This window comes from Microcaecilia unicolor, chromosome 3 (assembly GCF_901765095.1).
Source record: "Microcaecilia unicolor chromosome 3, aMicUni1.1, whole genome shotgun sequence".
Taxonomy (NCBI): domain Eukaryota; kingdom Metazoa; phylum Chordata; class Amphibia; order Gymnophiona; family Siphonopidae; genus Microcaecilia; species Microcaecilia unicolor.
This window is the reverse complement of record NC_044033.1, coordinates 371,216,345-371,230,866: the sequence shown is the minus strand read 5'-3', so window position 1 is coordinate 371,230,866 and position 14,522 is coordinate 371,216,345. Positions and strand designations below refer to the sequence as shown.

General features: G+C 48.0%; 1 protein-coding gene across 1 annotated transcript in view; it reads right to left on the bottom strand.

Moving 5' to 3' along the window:
• Positions 1–12,475, bottom strand: part of ATRAID (all-trans retinoic acid induced differentiation factor) — a 78,277-nt gene extending 65,802 nt beyond the window's left edge. Inside the window, exon 1 of the mRNA XM_030198572.1 lies at positions 12,431–12,475. The gene's annotated coding sequence lies outside the window, so the exon portion shown is untranslated. The remainder of the gene's footprint in view (positions 1–12,430) is intronic.
• Positions 12,476–14,522: the final 2,047 nt, after the last annotated feature.

Below are 14,522 nucleotides of genomic sequence, written 5' to 3'. Positions count from 1 at the left end.
CTTGGAGAAAGGATGGCTGAGGGGAGATATGATAGAGGTATATAAAATACTAAGTGGAGTGGAACGGGTAGATGTTAATCACTTGTTTACTCTCCAAAAATACTAGGACTAGGGGGCACGCAATGAAGCTACAAAGTAGTAAATTTAAAATGAGTTGGAGAAAATATTTCTTTATTCAACATGTAATTAAACTCTGGAATTCATTGCCAGAGAACAGGGGCGTAGCTACGGGTGGGCCTGGATGGGCCCAGGCCCACCCAGTTTAGCTTCAGGCCCGCCCAGAAGCAGATCCTTACCCTCTCCCGACTCCCACCCCTGCCGCAGCGCTTCATTTAATTCTGTGGGCGCTGCTGTCACAGTCTCCCACCCCTGCGCTTACAGTTTGCTACAGCGCTGACAGCAACTCTACAGATGCGGAACCGACGTCCGACGTCCTGCTCCGGGGCCTTCCCTCTGCCGCGCTGATGTAACTTCCGGTTTACGGAGGCGGGACGTGGAAGGCCCCGGAGCAGGACGTCGGTGCCGCATCTGTACAGTTGCTGTCAGCGCCGTAGCAAACTGTAAGCGCCGCCGCGGGGGGTGGGAGACTGTGCATTTACAGCAGTGCGGACAGAATTAAATGAAGCGCTGCGGCAGGGGTGGGAGGGAAGAGGAGAGGTGCATGGAAAAAGAGCCAGATGCATAAGGGGAAGGAAAGATCGGAAGAGAAGCTGGTTGGGGGATGGGATCAGAGAGGAGAGGGACACATTGGTGTGGAGAAGGGACAAAGGGGACATAGGTAAGTATACAGAAGGAGATGATGGGCATTAGGTGGGAGCATGGGGACAGGGACACAAATGTGAGATACTGTGTGGGGATGGCACATGGGCACAGAGGGGTAATGCCTGACAAGGGGGGGGGGGGGACGGGGATATGGAAGAGAGATAAAATGCTGGACACTGGAGAGGGGGGTATATGGACACAGAGGGGGGGAGAGAGATACCAGACAAGGGGGAGAATAGGAACACAGAAGGGATATGCTGGGCATGGGGTGCATAGGTGAACAGAGGAATGATGATGGATGAGGGTATATGAACACAGGAGAGATACTGGACAAGGAAATATAGGAAAACAGAGATGGGAGATGGACATGAAGAAAGAAGAAATGTCAAATAGGAGACCCTGGCAAGTGAGTTAAGAGAAGAAAGAGGGAAGCAGAAACCAGAGACTGGGACCAATATGATTTGAGAAAAAATGACCAGACAACAAAAAGGTATAAAAATATTATTTTATTGTCAATGTTGTGAATATAATATGTTGGATTTGGAATGTACATCTTGCCAAAGTTGATGTTAAACATGGCTGGGGTCCAGGACAGAAATCTAGGAAAGGACCCCAAAGTCCATTACCAGGCTGCGCCTTCAGCTTCCAGCATGCAGGCTTTCTCTGGCCAAGGAACCAAGCACAATTGCCCTAGTTGCAATCCCTAACACCATCCCTGGCATGTGCCATCTTTATATTTTGCACAGGAGCAAATGCCTTTCTTTCTTGTTTCTCTAGTGTTGTACTACATGCAAGGTCTAGTTTTTTGGGGTTTCCGTTTAATTTACATTTCTAGAGTTTGTGGTCACTTATTCTGTATTTTGCATTTGTGTCTTGTGTGTGTGACTGAGGTATTCTGTTAGCATGAAGTTTCCATGTAGCATTCTGTAGTAATTTAGCTTGTTCAGCTTTCCTGATAAATGTATTTGTATTTTTGGGCCCTACTATAAAATATTTAAGACACTTCTTTTTCATAGGTAGGATCTTTGTTTTTGGAAGTTAGTGTTGGCATGGTAGATTTGCTCTAGGTTCTGAGTGACTTTTTGTTTTATAGATTTTTTTTTTTTTTTTTTAATTTTTAAGAAGTCTTTATTAACAGGTAATACAAAACATCTGAAACATAATGCACAATGCAAATCATGTTACATGTCACTTATGTAGGCCAACATTCTCTTAGGATATCACGAATATAACAGTTCTTACAGTATTGAAATGTCAAATAAAGTATTCAGATTTACAATACCAAAACTTCACTTTTTCAGAGTTTTTATTTGTATTTACTGGTCCCCGCTTCATATTCTCTCTGGTCACATATATCCCCATCCCACCCTCCCTCCCCCTCCCACCCACCCTTCCGGCACCACCTTAACAGAAAACTTTAGTCGATTTATACATGAAGGAGAAAAGAGTCCCAGATCTGGTGCCATCTACATATTTGATTACGCCTTTCCGCTAGAAGTTTTTCCATCTCACAGACCTGCCTCAGTCTTTGGACCCATCTGGTAATGAGCAGCAATTATAACTCTTGCAGCGGTTATAGCCTGTCCCACAAATATGTGCTGAGTTCTAGAAAGACCTGCAGCTCCCCCAAAGAATAAGAAGAAGGTTGGGCTCCATGGTATTGGGCTTCCCGTCCACCTCTGTAGTCTGCTGTGGATTGATCTCCAATAAGCCCTGACCCTCTTACAGGTCCACCATATGTGTCCAGCTGTGCCCCGCACCCCACAACCCCTCCAGCACAGCCCCGTCAGTGTGGGGTATATGCGCTGGAGACGCTCAGGCGTCAAGTACCAACGATACAGCACCTTCACCGCATTTTCCTTGAAGGGCACATGAGACGACACTCTCACCACAGCCCGCTCCATCCTCTCCCATAATGCCTCCTCCAAGTCTATGCCCAGCTCCCTCTGCCAACTCTTCCTATGAAGTGTATAATTCGGGGATTGCCTGTTAATAATGTGATAAAGGCGAGAGACCAGCCCAGTAGTCTTGGGTGGACCCTCACAGATAGTCTCTAGTGCTGTTTGCTCCCTGGCCATAACCTCCCGAACCGCCCTTGTCTTAAGAAAGGAAGCCAATTGGAGATAGGCGTACCGGTCAGACCCCACTATCGGGAACTTCTCAAGGGCTGCTGGATAAGACAACAAATTCTCACCCTCAAATAGTTGACCCCACATTCGTAGACCCCCAGTGTACCATCTTGTGAATACTCCTTTTGTCGTTCCGGGGTAAAACAATGGGTTATAGGCTATGGGGGACAGACGAGACAATGTTGTACGTCGGTGTAAGAACATGCTATCCCAGTTTGAAAGGGTGATGTTTTATAGATTTTTTTAAGGAATTGCCCGGGACCGTCTCAGGCCAGTGCAGCCGACCCAGGTGGATATAACAAGGGAGCGCTCGTCCACCTACCTCGCGGCGCGACCGGCCCTGTAGCCCGATCCCCACACTACCCGACCAGCCACGTGGTCGCGGCCTGCCCCCATCCGCATGTAGTGAGTGTCAATCCTTCGGTCCCTGCGGCGCTGACTTCCACGAGCACTCAATCTGCTCTCTTGCTCTGAGGGCGGCGTGTGTGGCAGCCCAGCTGCTCCAGCTTGCTCCGATCCGCACGATCCAGCTTCTCCCTGCTTGCCTGCCCCGGTCCATCTACCCCAGCTTGCTCCAGCCTGCCTGATCCTGCTTCTCCCTGGCTGCTCCAGTCCAGCCTGCTCCAGCCTGCCAGATCCTGCCTCTCCCTGCCTGCTCCAGTCCACCAACTACAGCTTGATCCAGTTTACCTGATCCAACATCCTCCTGCTTGCCCCGGTCCAACTACCCCAGCTTGCTCCAGCTAGCCTGATCCTGCTTCTCCCTGGCTGCCCCAGTCCAGCTTGCTCCAGCCTGCCAGATCCAGTCCATCGGCTCCAGCTTGTCCCATCGGCTCCAGCTTGTTCCAGTTCAACTGATCCAGCCTCTTCCTACTTATTCATCTTCTCCTGCCTGCCTGATCCTGCTTCTCCCTGGCTGCTCCAGTCCATCGGCTCCAGCTTGTTCCAGTTCATCTGTTCCAGCTACTTCCTGCCTGTTCATCTACTCCAGCCTGCCCGATCCTGCTTCTCCCTGGCTGCTCCAGTCCATCGGCTCCAACTTGTCCCATCGGCTCCAGCTTGTTCCAGTTCAACTGATCCAGCTACTTCCTGCCTGTTCATCTACTCCAGCCTGCCCGATCCTGCTTCTCCCTGACTGCTCCAGTCCATCGGCTCCAGCTTGTCCCATCGGCTCCAGCTTGTTCCAGTTCAACTGATCCAGCCTCTTCCTACTTATTCATCTTCTCCAGCCTGCCTGATCCTGCTTCTCCCTGGCTGCTCCAGTCCTTCGGCTCCAGCTTGCTCCATCGGCTCCAGCTTGTCCCAGTTCATCTGATCCAGCTACTTCTTGCCTGTTCATCTACTCCAGCCTGCCCGATCCTGCTTCTCCCTGGCTGCTCCAGTCCATCGGCTCCAGCCTGCCTGTTCCAGTCCACATGCTCCAGCCTGCTTGTTCCAGTCCATCTGCTCCACCATGTTTCAACTCGCCTGATCCAGCCCCTAGCCAATCAACCTGTCTGCTAGCCAATCACCTGTTCCCGCCTGCCTGCTAGCCAATCAACCTGCCTGCTCAGCCATTGACTTACCTACCTGCCTGCCAGATTTTCAGCCATAGACTTACCTAATCGCCAACCCAAAACCTTGCTTCAAGCCCTATCTATCTGCCTAATACTTCAGTCATTACAGACTCACCCACTAACACTTGTTAACTGCTCAACACCTCAGTCACTATATAGTCACCTGCTACACCTCAGTCACTACCTATGGCCCCTGTCCATGTTCTCTTCCTTGCCCTGTCCCTTCCTAATCTTCTTTCCCCCCCACTCCCACTGTCTACCATTAGAACTACCCGCTGCCCTCCCACCCTGCCCGCAACCACAATACCCTATTCACCTCCATCCCTCACCTCACCATCCCTCTTGTCCCCCTCCTCCTTCCTGGCTCTCAACCTTCGGCACTTCCTTCCTGCCATTAACCCATCCCCTTTCCTCCTAAGTACACCCCGTCGTCGTCGCCTTCGTCGCCCGACCTCCCCCACCCTCCTCCGCACTCTCTTGCTCCTCCTCCTGCTATCCGCAGGAGACATTAACCCTAATCCGGGTCCCCCCCACCTGTCCCCATCCTATCCTTGTGAACGGTCCCGCGATGTTTCCAATCTCGTCTCTATTCCCCTCCTTCCCCCCTCCTCCCTCCCCTTCTCATGCGCCTTGTGGAATGCCCACTCAGTCTGCAACAAACTGCCTCTCACCCACGATCTCTTTATCTCTCGCTCCCTTCAATTGCTCGCCCTAACCGAAACCTGGATCTCCCCGGAAGACTCTGCCTCAGTCGCAGCCCTCTGCCATGGAGGCTATCTCTTCTCCCACACGCCCCGCCCAATCGGCCGCGGCGGAGGCGTTGGGCTACTACTATCACCCTCCTGTAGTTTCCAACCCCTCCACCTACCGCAATCGCACTGCTTCCCATCCTTCGAAGTCCATTCCATCCGGCTATTTTACCCGCTACCACTCAGAGTGGCAGTCATTTACCGCCCCCCGGATAAATCCTTCCCTTCCTTCCTTACCGACTTTGATGCTTGGCTCTCTGTCTTTCTTGACCCCTCATCTCCGTCCCTCATTCTCGGAGACTTTAACGTACATGCTGATGACCTATCCGACCCCCATACTTCTAAGTTCCTCACCCTAACATCCTCCTTCAACCTCCAGCTGTGCTCCACCACCCCTACTCACCGTGACGGACATTGTCTTGACCTCGTCCTCTCATCATCCGGCTCACCCTCCGATTTCCACGTCTCAGCTCTTCCTCTCTCCGACCATCACCTGATCACATTCACACTTCTTCACTCCCCCCCCCCTCCACCCCGTCCAACTTTAACCACCACCTCCAGGAACCTCCAGGCTATTGACCCCTCCACCCTATCATCTACTATCTCTAATCTCCTCCCCTCCATCACGTCCCTCGTAACTGTCGACACAGCGGTCTCCGCTTACAATACCGCTCTCTCCTCTGCTTTGGACACCCTCGCGCCATCCATCTCCCGTCCCACAAAGCGCACCAATCCCCAGCCCTGGCTGACTCCTTGCATCCGTTACCTTCGCTCCTGCACCCGATCCGCTGAGCGCCTCTGGAGGAAATCTCGTACCCTTTCAGACTTCCTCCACTACAAATTCATGCTATCCTCCCTCCACTCCTCCCTATTCCGTGCAAAACAGGACTACTACACCCAATTGACCAATTCTCTCAGCTCCAACCCTCGTCGTCTCTTCACCACCCTTAACTCCCTCCTAAAAGTGCCCCCCGCTCCTACTCCCCCTTCTCTCTCTCCTCAATCACTGGCCGACTACTTCCGCGACAAAGTGCAAAAGATCAACCTTGAGTTCACGACCAAACCTCCACCTCCCCTTCACCCTTTAACCCTCTCCCTCAACCAACCTACCCAGGTCTCCTTCTCCTCCTTTCCTGAGATCACCGAGGATGAAACTTCCCGCCTTCTTTCCTCCTCGAAATGCACCACCTGTTCCTCTGATCCCATCCCCACCAACCTACTCAACACTATCTCCCATACTGTCACCCCCGCCATCTGTCGCATCCTCAACCTCTCTCTCTCCACGGCAACTGTCCCTGACACCTTCAAACACGCTGTTGTCACACCTCTCCTAAAAAAACCTTCACTTGACCCTACCTGCCCCTCTAACTACCGCCCCATCTCTCTTTTACCCTTCCTTTCCAAATTACTTGAGCGCGCCGTTCACAGCCGCTGCCTTGATTTTCTCTCCTCTCATGACATCCTCGATCCACTTCAATCCGGTTTTCGCCCTCTGCACTCGACAGAAACAGCACTCTCTAAAGTTTGCAATGACCTGCTCCTGGCCAAATCCAGAGGTCATTACTCCATCCTCATCCTCCTCGATCTTTCCGCCGCGTTTGACACTGTCAACCATGATTTACTTCTTGCCACGTTATCCTCTTTTGGATTCCAAGGCCCTGTCCTCTCCTGGTTCTCCTCTTATCTCTCCCACCGCACCTTCAGGGTACACTCCCATGGATCTTCCTCCACTCCCATCCCATTATGTGTTGGAGTTCCCCAGGGATCTGTCCTTGGACCCCTTCTCTTCTCAATCTACACCTCTTCCCTGGGCTCGCTGATCTCGTCTCATGGTTTCCAGTATCATCTTTATGCCGATGACACTCAGCTATACCTCTCCACACCTGACATCACCGCGGTGACCCAGGCCAAGGTATCGGCCTGTTTATCCGACATCGCGGCATGGATGTCCAACCGCCACCTGAAGCTGAACATGTCCAAGACCGAGCTCCTCGTCTTTCCTCCCAAACCCACTTCTCCTCTTCCTCCACTCTCTATCTCTGTTGATAACACCCTCATCCTCCCCGTCCCATCTGCCCGCAACCTCGGAGTCATCTTTGACTCCTCCCTCTCCTTCTCTGCGCATATCCAACAGACTGCCAAGACCTGTCGCTTCTTCCTCTTCAACATCAGCAAAATTCGCCCTTTCCTCTCTGAGCACACCACCAGAACTCTCGTCCACGCTCTCATTACCTCTCGCCTTGATTACTGCAACTTACTCCTCACCGGCCTCCCACTCAGCCATCTATTCCCCCTTCAATCAGTTCAGTACGCTGCTGCACGTCTTATATTCCGCCAAAACCGATATACTCATATCACCCCTCTCCTCAAGTCACTTCATTGGCTTCCAATCAGATATCGCATACAATTCAAGCTCCTCCTCCTTACCTACAAGTGCACTCAGTCTGCGGCTCCTCACTACCTCTCCACCCTCATCTCCCCCTATGTTCCCGCCCGTAACCTCCGCTCACAGGACAAAGCCCTTCTCTCAGTACCCTTCTCCACCACTGCCAACTCCAGGCTCCGCTCATTCTGCCTTGCTTCACCCTATGCCTGGAACAATCTTCCTTTACCCATACGCCATGCCCCCTCCCTACCCATCTTCAAATCTCTGCTTAAAACTCACCTCTTCTATGCTGCCTTCAGCACCTAACCGCTCTAGATAGACAGAATGCCCCTATCTATCCACTCTATCAGATTAACTGTTCACTCGTCCTCTAGATTGTTCACTTGTCTTTAGATTGTTCTCTTGTCTTTTAGATTGTAAGCTCTTTGAGCAGGGACCGTCCTTCTATGTCTAAATTGTACAGCGCTGCGTAACCCTAGTAGCGCTTTAGAAATGCTAGTTAGTAGTAGTAGTAGTAATATGTCTGTAATTGAGATTACACTAGAAAACAAAATTTCTTTGTTTGATGAGTTTTATGGAGAATTGTCCTTGCTGTGCTCTATATCCATTGTTGGTGGAGGGCCAGGAGGTTCTCTTGATGCAGAATGTGTTTGGCTTCAATACCATATATTTGTTGGAGGACCATGGCTCAATAGGGCTGAATAGTGCAGTCTATTGTACTTCCCTTAGCTCTCAATTGGCCTGCAGCCACTGAAGCCTGCCCTGCAACCCTCATTGAAGTTATGGGGAGAGGGATAGGGACAGAGCATGGGTGCATCAGGTTGCTGTTTTTTCTCTTTCAAAAAAGTTGGCAACTCTAGTGCCCACCCATCCAACCTGTTGGCCCACCCAAAAATTGCCTTCTGGCTACGCCACTGCCAGAGAATGTGGTAAAACCAGTTTGCTTAGTGGGGTTTAATAAAGGTTTGGATAGCTTTCTAAAAGAAAAGTCCATAAGCCATTATTAAAATGGACTTGGGAAATCCACTGCTTATTTCTGGGATGAGCAGCATAAAATGTATTGTACTGTTTTGGGATCTTGCCAGGTACTTGTGACCTGGATTAGCCACTGTTGGAAACAGGATAGTGGGCTTGATGGATCTTCAGTCTGTCCCAGTATGGCAACACTTATGTGCTTATATAAGGGAGAAAGTCAAAGGAGAACCCTGGCCACCCTGAACCACTGAAATAGGAGAGAGATAACGGAGCCTTCTGCTGGGACCTCACAAAACTTCCATCTTCCCACCAAACTAAAATATAGGTGGGAGATTGCCCTGCATACAGGAAGGCAGACAGAGAAAGCAGATCTTTAGGTAAAACCCCTGCAGCATTATTGGGCTTTTTTTTTTTTTTGTAGCAAGGTGCAGGGTTTTAGCTCCACTATAAACAGAAGTTAGAAAGGAGCAACAAAATATGCAACCTCTGCCCAGCCCATGAGTTTGCAAGAAGAACAGATTTAGGCAGGAATACCCACCATGGGACCAATGGACTGTGCTGGGACCTTGGTTCCAGCCCCACAAGCCAAGAACCACCGGAGATTGTACCGAGAGGTGTCTTCCACAGCAGGGAGCAGAGAACCGGACCCCCCTGAACAGAGAAAGCCGCTGCACTGCCTTGCAAGGCAGAAAACCCCTGACAGGGATTTAAAAAGCCCATAAGGGAAACATTGCAGACTACGTGGCTGATCAAGCAGCAGAGCAACAGGGATTGATCCAGATGCAACCCTTCCAAGAAAGTATTCTGGACCAGAGAAATGGCAAGACAGGTCTGAAAGCAGACCATGTCAAAAAGACAGATGTTGGGCCTAAACTGAAAAAGTAAAAAAAAAAAAAAGTGGAGAAACTAGATCCGCTACAAGGGTAAAGATTAAAAAAAAAAAAAAAGTAGCATGATCAACATGACACTTCCAAAACACCGCGGAGGTAAGTAAGAGATAATCAACCTTTGTTAACAAAATGTAAAAAAAAAAAAAAACTTAAAAGACTCGACACGGAGTCGTGTTTCGGCGAAAAACGCCTGCTTCAGGAGTCTGTTTGTTCTGTAAGCCAATGGATGAGGCAGCTTAGGCAAGAAAGCCAAATCAAGCCTTTAAAAAGACTAGTGATGAAGTACCAATACAGACTGTGAGAAGTCAATCTCAGTAGTGCGGAACAAAAACACTACTACTACTAATCATTTCTATAGTGCTACTAGATGTACACAGCACTATACACATTATATACAGGTACTTTCTCTGTCCCCAAGGGGCTCACAATCTAATTTTTTTTGTACCTGGGGCAATGGAGGGTTAAGTGACTTGCCCAAGGTCACAAGGAGCTGCAGTGGGAAACGAACCCAAGTTGCCAGGATCAAAGCCCGCTGCACTAACCATTAGGCTACTGTGCCACTGCAAAATGGCTGCAGCAGGCAGCAGACAGTGCAGAAGAAAAAAAGCAGCCTGTGTCCCCGCTCAGCAAAAAACAGTGCGTGGCCTGCCAAGATACTTATAATAGGTGTCCCAACACTGGGAGAACCTGCCCGACTGTCCTGATGCTGCCTAGAGCTAAACACAGCACAAGCATCGCTGAATAGCCCCTGCTGCTGTCGGAAGAACCAAAATTGCACAGTCCACCAAGAACAATAGCAATTAAAGTAATGCTTACCCCAGTGTGGACAATGAAGGAGCCAGCCACTGCTGTGGAAAATAGCCTGCTGCCTGAAGCAGCAGCCACACTCTCTCCAAGAGAGCCTCAGCCTCACAAAAAGACACTAGTGAAATGCCAGTTTTCCTCCTCCTTTTTTTTTTTTTTTTTTTTACTGCTGTGAAGAAGGAGAACATAGGAAAATGGCTTGGGGTGGGGTGAAGGGATCTGGGGTGACCAGGTGCACTCCCTAAAGTTGGCACCGGACAGCCAAGACACCCTCCAGGCTCAACTGCTAGGGAAAGAACCCAGACTAGGAGCCACCATCAGATGAGACTAGGAGCTTGTGAGAATCCGTCTATCCGCCTGCTGGAGATAGAGAATACTGATTGGACAGGGAACATTCCATCCTATAATGCAGCTGTTCAATACCCTCTATCTCCGCCTGGTGGTAGATGGTCACAACCCACAAGTATCTGGATTCATCTGCAGCTGACGCTAAGGAGTAGCTTGTTTACTCTTTCCAAAAATTCAAGGACTAGGGGATATGCAATGAAGCTATTAAGTAGTACATTTAAAACAAATCACAGAAAATATTTCTTCACTCAACATGCAATTATGCTCCAGAATTCATTGCCAGAGAATGTGGTAAAAGTAGTTAGCTTAGCAGGGTTTAAAAAAAGGTTTGGACACGTTCTTAAAAATAATATTTATAAACCATTATCAAGATGAATTTGGGAAAATTCCACTGGTTACTCCTGGGGTAAGCATCATAAAATCTGTTTTACTCTTTTGGGATCTTACTAGGTACTTATGACCTGGGCCATGATGCTCAAAGGTCCAGTGCTAAAACCAACAGCACAGATCCCATACCACAGGAACAGTGCTCAAAAGAAATGTTATTCAAAATTATATGTGCACTACATGAAAGCAAGGGGTAGAAATATATCTTGTGCATGCAAAGAAGACTTTTGCAGCAAATGCAGCTCTTGTGCTCATGCCCAGGCAAGATTGGAAGTGCAAGCACATGTTGACGCTGTTCTTATGCACCTTTGATGATAAGCGTTTCAAGAATTGTTTTCACTTGAAAAGCTCCTATTTAAGAGCAGAAAGTGCAAGCACACATTAGCACCTGTTTTTCTGTTTTGCTTGGACTTGGACATATTTGTTTCTCACTATCTGCATTTATAGTCTGCATGGGCTTCCTTCCCCTTCTAAAAGAAGACAAAACCAGCAGTTTAAAGTGAAAGATTCTGAAGAAATTGTCTCTTCAAAACCTTCAATGCCACCCCCAAGCTGACAGTATGTCCAGTGTTAAGGACAGCATTTTTTATGCTGTTTTCTGAGCATTGGAAGGAAATACCAAATGACCTCATTAACATCCGTTTGAGTACATTTAAATACAATTTGTGGTCATCTTTGGCGTGCACGTTGCTTCCCATGCTACAATCTTCTGAACATTCTCCACACACTAACGTGCATGCTAGTCCAGCGCTAATTGCCTCTAACACCAGCGTTAGTTTTTGAGCTTCGACCCCCTGTATTGGCCACTGTTGGAAATAGGACACTGGGCTTGATGGATATTCAGTCTGTTCCAGGATGGCAATGCTTATGTACTTATCAGGGGCAGACTGACCATTGGAACAATAAGGCAGTACCCACTTTCCCCTAGTTTCCATCTGTTTTAATCAGTTTTGATAGATGGTTAGGGGACCATGACTATTAGTGCCCGGGGGACTCAGTTCACTGTCAGTATGCCCCTGGTAATTATAAAGCTGCACTGAGGTAGGGAAGATGAGATGCTGGCCAGCTAGGGAAGGAGGTAGGGATATGCTGAACCAGGGGAGAGGGGAAATAGTAAAGCGGCAACTGGATCCAGATTTGAAGGACTGGGTTGATCCACTCCTGGGTTTACCCCAATGTATACTGGGACTTGTAATCTTGTTTTTCTGATTTCCCCATTGCATTTCCTAAGAACTACAAGTCCCAGTATGCAGTTCTAAAACCCCAGGACTGGATTAACCCTGTCCTGCGAATCTAGATCCTTAGTAAGGGATATTCTGAACTGGGAAGGAGACCTTGAACCACATAAAAACAGCAACACAATAACTGTGAAGCCCAAAAAGTCAGGTCGGAGCTCCTGAGCTATATCTCTGAACCACATCACAAATATTAACAAGCATACTACCAAGTGTTCCCTTCCGGCAAGAGGTAAAAAACGGATACAGCGGGATCCTCGGGATCTTCCCGGATTCCATCAAAAAACTTTTAAATTTACACCGTCCCTTCCCTAGCAGCTGTGAAAGGAACAAAGTTTAAATTCAAACAGCTATATATAAACACCTCCCATTTATTAAAGCAAAAGGCACCGAAAGCAAATTCAAATTGCCAACACTTTCTGCATTTACCTCAAGGCAGGCTCCACGTTTGCTCCCCCCTATTGTGTCTCTTTGCTGAAGGCACAACTTAAGATTGCACAAGCAACACACTTCTTGATCTCCAAGCACACCGTTTTATTCTCCTTGCTTGTTCGGCTACAGGAAAGCATCTAAACAGCTACTTCCGGCTTTGGCCGAAAACATGAGATGGGAAGCCAACTCCTCCCCTTCTTTCTTTGTCAGTGTGCCTCACTGCCTCTTAAAGAGGGCAAGGTTGGAAGACTTGCAATGCTCAAGCAACTAATCAGAATCCGAACAAGTAAGAAAGAGGAAAGGGACTCACGGGAGGCAACCTGACTCGGTTCACCGTAACACTACCTAAGCTGCTCAGTTTGCAGGTTTTTGTGCCCGCGTCTATGCCACTGCCATACAAGGGGTTCGGGTAAACTCGGGATCCAACTTTTATCCGAACCCCCCATACAAGCTTACGGGGATGCAATGACAAAAAGTTACATCACAGTCTTGTATTTTTGGATTTATTTGTACATCATAGGAAGGGTCACAGTCCTATTACATGATAAAGAGGAATAACAGGTCATGTGACACAGTTGATTGCAGTAGGCAGCCAGTTCCCACCTAGCTCTCGCATCGTGTGATTCGTTCGTTCCTTTTTAATGCCGTAAGAGGCTGGTGAATGATGTATTAGAGCACTGAATCAGAAAACTTTATTGACATAACAGTTTTATATGTGTTACTAGTGCAATACATCATGTGGGTATGGTAAAAAACAAACACATACACTGCAAGCAAGTTTCACGGGGAGCGTTAGCAATAAATTTGGCAGAGTGAGATCAGATTTCACATGCCATGTCATAGTATGTGAAAAACACATTTGGAGAAAGGGAAATGGGACTTATATACCGCCTTTTTGAGGTTTTTGCAACTACATTCAAAGTAGTTTACATATATTCAGGTACTTATTTTGTACCAGGGGCAATGGAGGGTTAAGTGACTTGGCCAGAGTCACAAGGAGCTGCAGTGGGAATCCAGCTCAGTTCTGTAAATAATTGTCACAAATTGAATACTAGGCTTGTAAAATCATAGGACCTCTCAGACCTGATATTTCACTGAAGAAATGTGACAGCCTGATTAAGCTAATGAAGCTTGGCAGAGTTACAAAGTTAACAACAAACAGTACTCCTGTTCTATAAATTACAAACCAGTGCATTAAAAGCATTACCAAATAGTATCCCTGCAACTCACTCACACTACCATCCACACCAGACTTATACCCTGATCACATATATAAATCCCACACAGAACATTGAACAAAAACCCTAAATTGCAGTTTCTTCAGCCTCTGTGTATCACCAGAGCACAATCTCAAAAAAGATCAGTCAGTGAGCCTTAAAAAAACCCCACAAGGGCACACAAAACCCAGTTCTTAATAATCACAGCAGATATTGAACGTTACTGATCTTTGTATCCAACAAGTTCTCAAGTGAAGAAAAAAACTCCACTGCAATATAAAGCCACTGTTCTTATCCCTGTGATTAAAAAAAAAACCACAGGGAAACACTGGGAATTGCAGAGTCACACAAATCTTCTGTGATCCTCCTGCACACAGTCAAACCTTTAAATTAAAGGCAGCCAAAGAATGCTTTAGGTCAGTGGGAGGCTTCCAGGGATAGGTAAATTAAACCCACATAGTTGGTATACTCCAAAATTCCCCAATGCGAAACCACATTTCGTAGCTCTTCCTCAGGGGGAACCACCCCTAATCACCAACAGGACTAACATCCAGGCAGGGAATCCCAGCCCCGCCTCTAAGCTTCCAGCTCATCAAATCGTTTTTGAGATTGTGCTCTGGTGATACACAGAGGCTGAAGAAACTGCAATTTA